This window comes from Micropterus dolomieu, linkage group LG11, assembly GCF_021292245.1.
Source record: "Micropterus dolomieu isolate WLL.071019.BEF.003 ecotype Adirondacks linkage group LG11, ASM2129224v1, whole genome shotgun sequence".
NCBI lineage: Eukaryota > Metazoa > Chordata > Actinopteri > Centrarchiformes > Centrarchidae > Micropterus > Micropterus dolomieu.
Window position 1 is genome coordinate 25684436 of NC_060160.1, and position 11282 is coordinate 25695717.

Genomic DNA, 11282 nt, shown 5'->3' on the forward strand with positions numbered 1-11282 from the left:
TGTTCATGTGACAGAGGAGGAGGAAATGGTGACACCTGCAGGGTAATCGGGTTACTGCAGTAGCACACACAGATATTCAGAGAGGGGAAATACTGTATAATTATATAATATAATAACGACCAAAATAGAAAAAGAAGCTGTTGTTGTTTGGTGCTTTTTTATGTTGATGAACAATCTATTATGAATAAAAATTACTATTATGAACACATAAAACTGTTAACAGCTATTCATGCTGTCAAAGCAGAGAAGCAAACTACAGATAGTGGAGTTAAGTCAAAAGATAACTGGCTGATCCATTAATCTTGCTTCTTGATACATGCTCCGTGTGTCTAGTAGCATGAACAGTGGCTCGGTTCCAGGGGCGGATTGGCCATCTGGCAATTCTGGCAAATGCTAGAGGGGCCGGACTATTTGTTTTAGGGTGGGCCAGTCAGATTGATAATAATACCAGTGTTTCACACACATAGGTTTTACTTGGGCGGGCCGCTCAGGTAGATTAACAGCCGCTCAGGTATATTTGGCACCCATTTAAGCATTTTGCAGAGAAATACTGAGAGAGATGCTATCTATTACGTTATAAGACACCAACACATGGATATTTTACAAGCGCAGACCAGGTAAAGCAACAGTGAACACACCACTGCAGATGTATCTGGGTACAACGTTGGTTTCGGTTTTGAGGTTTCCTCATTTACAATATCCTGTCATTCTGTGGGAAACACTGAATAGGCTATATAGAAATAAATTGTTTTTACAGGACAACGGTGCATAATATGAGGTTTTATCACTTGCACAAGATTACTATGGTAATAATAATAATATGATAATAATAATAATAATATGCCTAATACTATTAATAAATATAAAGTATTTTGGCCCTGTTGGCAACAGCCTGAGATTGTCACAATCCTGTCCTGAGCTTGTCTGGGTTAGATTATTTTGGCCATGCCTTCTCTGTATTTTGATTTTGCTTTCTCTGTGTCTGGGTTTTGGGTTTCAGTCCTGTCTATCTGTGGTCTTGTATCCAGTCTCCTGTTTGTTTGGTGTGGTGGTTCTGATCTGTCCTGTTATCTCGGTGTCTGCCTTAGTAGTTGTTTAGTTCTGTCCTGTCCCTCATGTCTTGTTCTCTACCATCATGATTGGGTTCTGTTTGTCTGTTTGACAGTTTCATTAATTAATCTGATTGTTCATTCTGCTTTAGTCTCTGTGTAGCCTTTATTATTGCATTCATCTGCATCTGTAAGTTACTTCATATCTGTCTTGTCTCATATCTTAGTTCCTAGTTTGTGTCTTTAGTTCTTAGTCCTGTGCCTTAGTTCATGCCTTAAGTGTTTACTCCTGGTATGTGTACTTCTGTGTTTTGCCCATGTCTGCTCTGAGTTCTGTTCAAGTCTTAGCTTCGGTCTGTGTTCCTTGTTGTTAGTTTAGTTGTGATCTGGATTAGTTTATTTTCATTATTCTTATCTGTTACTACTTACTTTGACATGTTTGGTGTTCAGTACTTGTGTTATGTCTGTTCACCTCCAGTAATCTGCCAGACTTACTTGTTTTTATTCACGTGTATTCCAGTGTTGAGATCAGTGTGTGTAAGAAAACCTTTTTCTGCAATGTTTACATCCTATACTGTGTTCATGAACTGTGATGTTGCTGCAATCAGTACAGCCAGAGGCCCCTAGTCTTCTAGTGCCACTGCTGTGAGGAAGGATGCTGCTGTGGGCCTAGCAGAGAGGGAGGAGGGTGGCAGAGGTAGGAAGAACAGTGACACACAAATGTTTTGGTTTGTAATTAACTCTGCAGTAGAGAAAGACAGTAACAGCAGACAGAAAGCACACAGACTCTACAACATACTCAGATGGACAGCCATTCTGTAAACTTGTTATAAACGTGTGCTCTCAAAACTCTGCTGAGCATTGGGTGCCAGTCACATACATGAAATGTCACAAATCTGTTACATACGGTAGGCCTACTGCTCATATTATTTCACCATCTGTACACAAATGTAGCCTAAGTAGAACGTGTGTTCGTGAGTGGGGATGCGTGGTAATGTGGGCTGGTGTGGCTACAGTGCCAGGGCTGTATTTTCCGCCTAGTCCGGCCCCGAGTGCACCCTCAATAAATAAACAATTTTATCTTTTAAAAAAATCTGCTGTAGTTCTAACATCTAGTATTGCAGATACCATTTTAGTCTATTTGTCAAGGTTTTCAGAATCTGAATCAGAAGGAGCTTTATGCCAAGTAGTGTTTTACACAGATAAGGAATTTGCTTTTGAAATATCAGCTGAGATATTGCTATCTAATCTAGTTTTTCAAATGTTTTATGTAAAAGTTTATTCTATCCAACTCCATGTATTAGGTTGTGGTTAAAGTCTCAAAGACATAAAATCACTTTAAGAACAAATTCCTCCCCCTGAAGAATTTGACCTTCAAACACTTTATTTCCTGCTTTCTGGTGAACTTTTTTGCACCAATTTTTATTTATTTATACCAATTTCTTATTATAATATCTTTTATTTATGTAAAGGGAAACACAAATCCCGGTGGTGATAGGTGACAATTCAGATTATTAAAAAGAAATAGTGTAATATAATGCAGTAAGGCTCTCAGGCATTCTTCATTGCTGTCAGATTTAATCACAAACACACATGTAGGCCTGACTGAAGTAAAGTCTTTCAATGTGCATGTGGCACCTTTTCATGCGGCTGGACAATAAAACAATAACAATATTGCAATATAATTTTTTTCAATAACAATAGAGAATAAAGAAATGTTCAATAAATATTTAATTAATGTTTTTTATTCACTTGAATTATACACGAATTAGGACTTTAGGAAGTTAGGATTTTGCTGAGGACAAAAAAGCTCTTACTTTTTTCTTCTTCTCTCTTCTTCTGGGAGGGGGGGGGGTCACTTCACATGGACTTCAAACAAAATGTAGCATTATTGCGAGTAGTAGTAGTGGTCTTCCATTCTTTGAAGACCTGAGAGACAGGCTGCATCATGAAGATTATTGCACAGGCCTATTCATACAGAACATATTTAGTTGTTGTTGTTGAGCAACATTCGGGCTCCAGTCAAAACATTCTGGACTGAAGATGATGATGAAGCCGATGATCATGTAACCACTAAACTACCGTTTCTAAGCACCCTTGCTGCAACTATCTCCTATCGCCTTCTTTAATGCCGATGTCAACCTGACCAGATTTACAGCCCCCACTCTGCCCTCCTCTCAAAACTTGATAAGAACTTTATCCTTAAACATAGTCCTATCTCGATCCTCCAGTGTAAATATTTCGTTCTCCTCACCACTCACTTCCAATCCACTACTTGTTCCTAGAGTGTCTATGAGTATGGGCTGGAAATTGTGCCAGTAGAATCTGAATTGGAATAATTTATATCTGAAATCTAAAAGAATCTTAAATAATTGAACACTGAATCTCAATAGTATAATTTGAATTTGTAGCGTTTAACTTGAATAATAGTAGTATAACACTGAATCTGAATAGCATAATTTGAAATTTAATTTATTGGTTTGAAACTGAATTCCAATAGACTTGAAATTAATTGTAATATTATGAAATTGAATTTAGTTGCAACTGAAACTGTTTTTAAGCTTCTTTATTGTTCTTTACATACTTTCACGTTCAGTTTTTCAATTCAAATTCACTTCTCTCATTTCAATTTACAATCCAGAAGATTCAGTTTCAAGGTCAAAAAGATACTTCTGGATCCTTCAGAAAGAGGAACTTAGTGCAGATTATGCCTGCATTCTTTCCAACAGCCAGCAGAGGGCGCCTCCACTGCAAAAAGAAGCCTGGTTCCATCAGAAACAAATGGCAAAAATGAGCTTCTCACCTGATTTATTCAGTAAACTCTTTCATTATGAGTTTGTGATCTCAGTCCTTTTCAATATAGCATGATGTTCATCTAGTAAAGTTTCATCCCATTTAGTGGAAAATAGCCATCTGCTTTAGGGTGGGACTACCTTATGTATTCAAGCCGAACGCCATCAGTTTTCAGCATGTTGAAGCATAAAAAAGGGATCTATTCACCCCCACTTTGTTAACTTGCTTAGTTTCACTCAATTCCTGGATGCCCATGGGGTCATGTTATTTGATCCCATAGACACTCAGCAATTGAGCCAAGATAGCCAAATATTGCTGTTTGATGTAACATCAGACTTCCCCCAAAACATTTTTTTTTTAAAAAAAAGGTCTTTCCTAAGTTTTTTTGACTCTGGGACATTGGTACGAACCAAAGCTACTGTATCTCTGAAAAATCTTTTTAACACATTCCCACACATAAAGGCTATTCTGTGATGACTAATGTAACAACTTGTGTAATATTTTTTCACTTCCATTCAATGAGCCTCCCCTAAACTAGTTTGATGCCCTCCTGGGGAGGCCCACTTTACAGTTTGTCCAGATTATTTAACTACTATAGAGATTCTATTACACAACACCAACACTTACAGATAGACTGGACTTGTCTCCCAAGTAAAATTATTTTAAGATTAATGATTTTAAATTTGTAGGATTAATTCAATACAAAAATGTAACTGATAATACTACACTGGGGTGATAATAAAAGTAAAATTCTCTCAGAGAATATGAGATGTGTTGTTTCTGTTAACAGACTTCCTGTTAGAGCTGTCATTTTAATGGAGTTGTGAAATAAATTAATCCCTTAAACTTTCATTTAGCGCCATCATCAGGTAAAAATTTCATTTGGCAGATTATCTGAATATGTTGTGTGACTGTATTAATAAATACAGACTGAGTGGCCACATCATGGCTATTGATGGACACAAACCTGGTAACCTAGACCGATCATTCCATGAAGCAAATCTGAATTTAAAGAAACGGCGGCTGCATGGAGAGAGACAGGGAGCAGCTCTCTGTTGACTTTCATGTGTTTTAAAGAAACTGCCTTGCTCTTCATTGAAATCATGTACAACAACAGCAACAACCCAAAGCATCAGCAGACAGGAGGAGAGCACACAGGTAGATTACAGTGGCTTCACTGTTTCAATTGTATGACTTATGACTGAATTATCCACGCCTAGTGTTTTCCCTAGGATGGAGTTGTAGCAGCGGAGGTGAAGCAAACTTTTTGTCTGAATACAAAACCCCAACACAACATGTCTCAGCAATACTGCTCTTGAGCAATGAGCAGGAAGGGAGTTGTTAGCTAACGCAAACAGGCTTCACTTTTCCAGCAGTTGGGGAAACAACAGACAGACTTTTCTTGGTCTTGAGAAGCTACCACACTGGAACAGACGCAGCACAGTTACTGCAAGAATATTTTCCCCCGCTCGCGTTCACCGTCAATTTCTGCCGCTCGGAAAACAAACACTCGCTACGCACTCCCGATTCCTTACAGGAGTTACGCTGCTCTTTTAACAGCATCTGTCACGTAGATGTTTTGAATAGAAAGATGAGAGGAGCTAGCCAAGCACTTAGTGTAGTAAACATTTGTAAGCGTAGGATTCAACCGCGGCGCACCGCCACTGTCGAGGGAAACACCGCACGCCATACACGAATCATCAGTTCAGGGAAGTTCATATGTGCTATTTTCCCACACTATATATGGAAATTTGAAATGGTTCAGAAAATAAACAGATTTCCACACAAAGGTGTCTCTGTCCCTCACTGCAGCAACATTTCCACTTCCCCATCTGTCTCAGTCACCTGTCTGTCACATCCCCCCACTGCCTGTGGATGTTTTGACTGAACGACCAAAAACCCACACACACTTCCTTATGCACTGAGCACTGTGAGGGTATTATACAATCTGATGGAAACTACTGTGCCTTCATATTCTGAGGTGTGGTACTCTTCAGTATCAGTAAACATATAATTCAATGTCTTTTAGTTAAATGTGAAAGGAAGCTAGCCTGGTTCTGTCTAAAGTTAAAATAAGTGTATTTTCCAAAATGTGAAACTATAAAGATGAAGCTCTTAATTGCTAATGTACCTACAGAAACAAGGGAACAAGCTCTAAGACTCTCAATCCTATTCTTAATTTTACAGTTAAATTACAGAGGCTTCACTCTGTCAAGTTTTTTGACTTTTGACTCAATAATCCACGCCATAATAAATATAGTCACTTATTACATTTATTGCACTGATGAGAGCCATCATGGCACACATTGCCTCAGGGAAGTTAAGATGTGCTCTACCACACTTTGTACATACAGTCGCAGGAAAAAGTATGTGAACACTTTGCAATTACCTGGATTTCCGCAACCTATTTATGCAGAAGTCCAGTTAAATCCAAAGGGTTCACATACTTTTTCCTGTGACTGTTTATGAAAATAATTGAAACAGTTTAGAGAATAACCACAAAAAGAATTCCCATGCACGCAGGGTGTCACACTCTGCCTCTCTGTCCATCACCGCCAGCCACATTTCCACTTCACTCCACTAAAGAAAATATTTTCAATCATTAATAATACAAAATAAAAGTCAGTTCAGACATGAGAGAAGAGGTATCCACCTGTGCTGCGCAGTCGTGTCACTGAGAATGACGTGGTCCATTAACATGAAATGAATATGATGAAAGAATATTCAAATTATGTCAAAATTGTTCCAAAATACAGAAGAAAGTAAGAAAAGAGGAAGGGAAATAAGATCAAATTTGCATGAAACCTCTCAACTGGAACATAAAGCATTGGTCACATCAACTCACTTCAGGTCCAGCTATAATTAACAAAATAATTTAAAGATACATGCATTTTGCAGACTTTGTTGATGCACAAGGCACAAAAACCACAGTATTAATGTCAATTTGTATAAAAATAGTGATCCTATGTTGAAAAAAGAATATTCAGTCTTGTTAAATCACAGTAGCCTATCAGGATTAGAGTGTAACAAGGACCAAGTATAGATTCACAGCTGCAGAGAGATGGCTCAGTATTATGTGGTGCTGCAGTGAATTGAAAGTAGGTTATTGCACTCAGTGTAGCACCTTAGATCAGTTTCCAGTGCTGTAGTTGGCTCCGTGGATTGATTTCACACTGGACCGTTGTGTATCATAATTATTTGCTACTCTCAACGCCATTAACAATTCATTGACCGAGGGAAATGGTATAGAAAACGATATAGCTGTCTGATCAGCATCTTGATATGCCACACCTGTGAGGTGGATGGATTATCTCGGCAAAGGAGAAGTGCTCACTATCACAGATTTGTGAACAATATTTTAGAGAAATATGCCTTTTGTGTAGAAAGTCTTAGATCTTTAAGTTCAGCTCATGATGAATGGGGGCAAAAACAAAAGTGTTGCGTTTATAATTTAGCTCAGTGTAGTTCGGGGAATTCAGACACACACAATATTAGCTTTTCTTCCATTTTCCTTCCCGGTCTTTCCGGCTGTTGGCCCGGTTTTTATTGTCTGAAAGGGCCATTACTGAAGAGTCAGCCCTGTTACTGTACAAATGTAAAAAAAAAAAATGTAAAAAGTGAAAGGCCAATTAGTCAATGAAATTTGAAGTTACAGACCTAATATGTTAGTGATTTGTTGAATTACACAAGTGCTTTGGATTATAAATAGCAACTGTTTTCACTCTTCAGATGCTGTCTGTTAAACACCTCGTGAATGACAGGAATTGCGTAGGAAATGTCGCGGTTATTTTATTTTTGTAAATATGGCATAACTTACTTGTTTGCTCAAAAAAGTTCGTCTGTTGCAGTGCGCAGTGTTTCAGGCTGTAGAAGTTTGAATGTGTCCAGGGCTACATAACGTCCTCATTTTTCTCTGTGAGAGGATGGCGCGCTGCTGTTGGTATCAGCAGGTATTTGCTTCGACTCCTCCTGCTCACAGCTTGCGCTTGCTACTATCCCGTCTTTCTTTATAAGGAAACTTAATATTTGGCAGCTTTGTTTTTTCTTACTTGGCTGCTTCTTTCAGTTTTCGCTTCTGAATCCCACTTTTGAATTTGTACTCCCTATAATGTTAATTTCCCAGTTGCTGTCACTTCACTAGCTAGCTACTCTTCAGTGTGGATTTTGCTACGCAGAAAGTCAATCAATATTACCCAGAATTCTGTGCGGGCACACATTACACATCTTCAACATAAAACCTCATGAATTCATCCGTATTTAAACTTAATTTTCATGTACTTACTGTAGAGTTATGTGGCAATGAAGTGTTTGTATGTCAAAGTATTTAATGTTATTGTATTTTTATTAAATATGAATTACATTAAGTATGAGACAGAGACACCATGAAGCAGAGGTGTGGACTCCAGTCACATGACTTGGACTTGAGACACAAAAATTATGACTTTAAACTCGACTTGACAAAATCAAAAGACTTGCAACTCGACTTTGACTTTAACACCAATGACTCATGACTTCACTTGGGCTTGAGCCTTTTGACTCGAGCTGACTTGACACTCCCCATGCCCAAATATAAGCTATGATATAATAAAACTGGGCAGCACATCAACATAGCGTGCTACCCAGGGTGCGAACTACGGGGGGGCCAGGGGGAGCTCTGCTCCTCTTAATAAGACAGGAACTCTCTAAAATATTGACAGTTTGCTTTTTGCCATTCATTTCTATATTTCTGTTCCCTCTGGCTCCGTCCAGCCAGCCGAGAATTGCAATCACCTCATGAGTGATAACGGTCATTTATGCTGAGAAAAGAGGTGGATGCAAATCTTGGCAGGTAGCCTACACAATTTGATCTGCCAAATTATGCATCCACATCTTTGGGTCCTTCTCAGACACTTTGCTGTGCTCATTGATCAATCTGCGTTATTACCACATATATTTACTGAATGTCAAGGAATGGTACTTCTACTAAGTGTATTAAAATATTAAAGACTCTGAACGTTCATAAAATATATACTTCGAATCATTTATCACCAGTGATGAAGCCCACAAAGAATATTATAGAGTTTAAAAGCAGTATTTGGAGTTGCACGCAATTCTCGGCAGGCAAAACTCAGCATGACACCGGCGCGCTGTGAACAGTTTGTGATCGTTCCCTCTGGCTGGATGAATTTTACGCACATTCCAAAATTCACAAAATGCAACATTTGACATTTTCAGAGAAGAACAGACACAGACGACTTGAGAGATTAAAGTGATGAAAGAATTTGGACTTTGAGATAATTGAGGAAACGCAAACTGGATTTTTACAGCATCACCTTGAGATCAGAGAGTGTCATTATATGTACCTGACTACTGCGTGAAATGTTCATCCCACCTACGACATTTTGTGTTTCCAAGGTTTAAAGTTTAAGCTTCACAAACACTTTTTAGCAGAAAAACATAGTGTCACAGGATCCAAATAAAATGGAGATTTTACACTCATTATGATCTGAACACCTGCATTATCAGCAAGTCTGATTTGTTCACGTGGGGATTTGAACCCTGGAACTTCAGATCTCCAGAGTAGGTGACTTACTGACTGAGCAACTGGTGAGAAGCTGTTTCCCCACACCATCTCACGAGTTGAGTGACATCACATGTGCCAGACATTCTGCTGGTTTTGGGTGTGTTGTCAATTATTTTGATGGAATTTGAAGGTTGTGCATACTGTACAAGTTACAGCAAGATACTGAATATCACTGCAGATTCACAGTTTGACCGATTTAAAAACCCTTTGCAACACTTGATATCCGCCATCAAGAGAATGTCTGTGTTGATTTTGGCAGTGTTTGAAGAAAGACTTGTGGAGATATAGATGTTAATTGATTTAGCATATTCTGAAAAATATAGAATGACTGACTTCTGAATTGACCATAGGTTGCAGTGAGGCAAACGTTTGTCACAAATCAGTGGATGTGCTGAAAAGTTCAGCTCTCTAGGACGTACGGGTGATTTTCTTAGATTTTTTAAAGTTTGGAATGAGAAATGTCTAGTAATTTACGTTTCTTGTAATAAGCCACGCCCACTTTGAGCAATCATTACCAAATTTTATGCATCAACTGAGTAGTGACCTTAGATTGTACAATCCGAATTTTGTACGAATCCATGCAGCTAATTAAGAGGTATTAACTTTTTGCAAGTGTAGTGCCCCCTAGTGGAAGAATATCCCAGGACTGCTCAGCAAAGCTCAAACCGAGCACCTGAACAAACACCTCAAGTTTGGTGACAATAGCTTAAGCCAATTTTTGTTTACGGGCATATAAAATCGTACGTAAATACACAAAAGTAAAAATTTATGAAAAAAAAAACCAGATTGACAAACCAAAATTCTTTTGATAAATTTTGAACAGCGATGTCCATAGATGATCCTGCCAAAGTTTCAGGTTGATTGGCAAAACCGCCTGGGAAGGAAGTTTGACTCTAAACAAAGCCATTTTTGAGATAATTGTAAAAAGGTAAAGTTAATTGTTATAGCGCCACCATGAGGTCTATGAGTGCCATTTGTTTTGCCTGAGTGGTGGTTTTCACTGCTTGGATCCCTAATAATGACAAACAACGGCTGATATTTTCACATTCAGCCCCAGCTATGGTATAGTTCGCACACTGCTTCCACCAATTATAAAACCAAGTTAATTAAGATAAAACGATAATATCGCTGGGGGCGTTTCACAATGACACTCATTTTGTTTTATGAATCCAGCGCATCCCCTTCTATTACAGCTGAGGCTCTCATCCCTCTTTAAGAGCCCAAACTCTCTCTCAGCAGCTGGGATGTTTAATTCAGTTAGAGCCAACATGACTGGGGGTTATAACTATAAATTCCTGTTCAACATTAATAACCTAAGCCTATGGCATTTTACACGATAGGCTAAAGGATAAGCGGGTTATAGTTAATACATGAATGGATATTATTTATTCTAAACCAGGGGCCTGTACCATGAAAAGAGTTCAATATACGCAGGATGTGTTTTCGTTATTTGGTTTAACTAACCCTAACAATCATGATCGGGATAAGGAAAATAGTCGTTTCACCGCAATTTTAAAAATCTCGTCACTTCAGAAATTTGATTAATTTATTGAACATAGGCTACTCAAAAGTGTTCCAAACATTGTTCTAAATTAATGTCATATAGCAATGAAACCAAAAATCCATTCATGCCATAAAAATGTGCTCAAATAGAGGTTTAAAGACTGAATCTCAACACTTAGGCTACTGAAAACTCACCTCATTACCTGCGCTCACATCACAAAGGTGGGGCGGGACTTGACCAGTCTCTGTGATTTATGATAGCTACTAACCTAAAATAAACAGCCTACTTTCATATAAAAATGTATTTCATTATCCCTACCAAACTCCTCATGATATTCAGCCTCAAATAAGAAAAATGAAACCCATTTATTTTT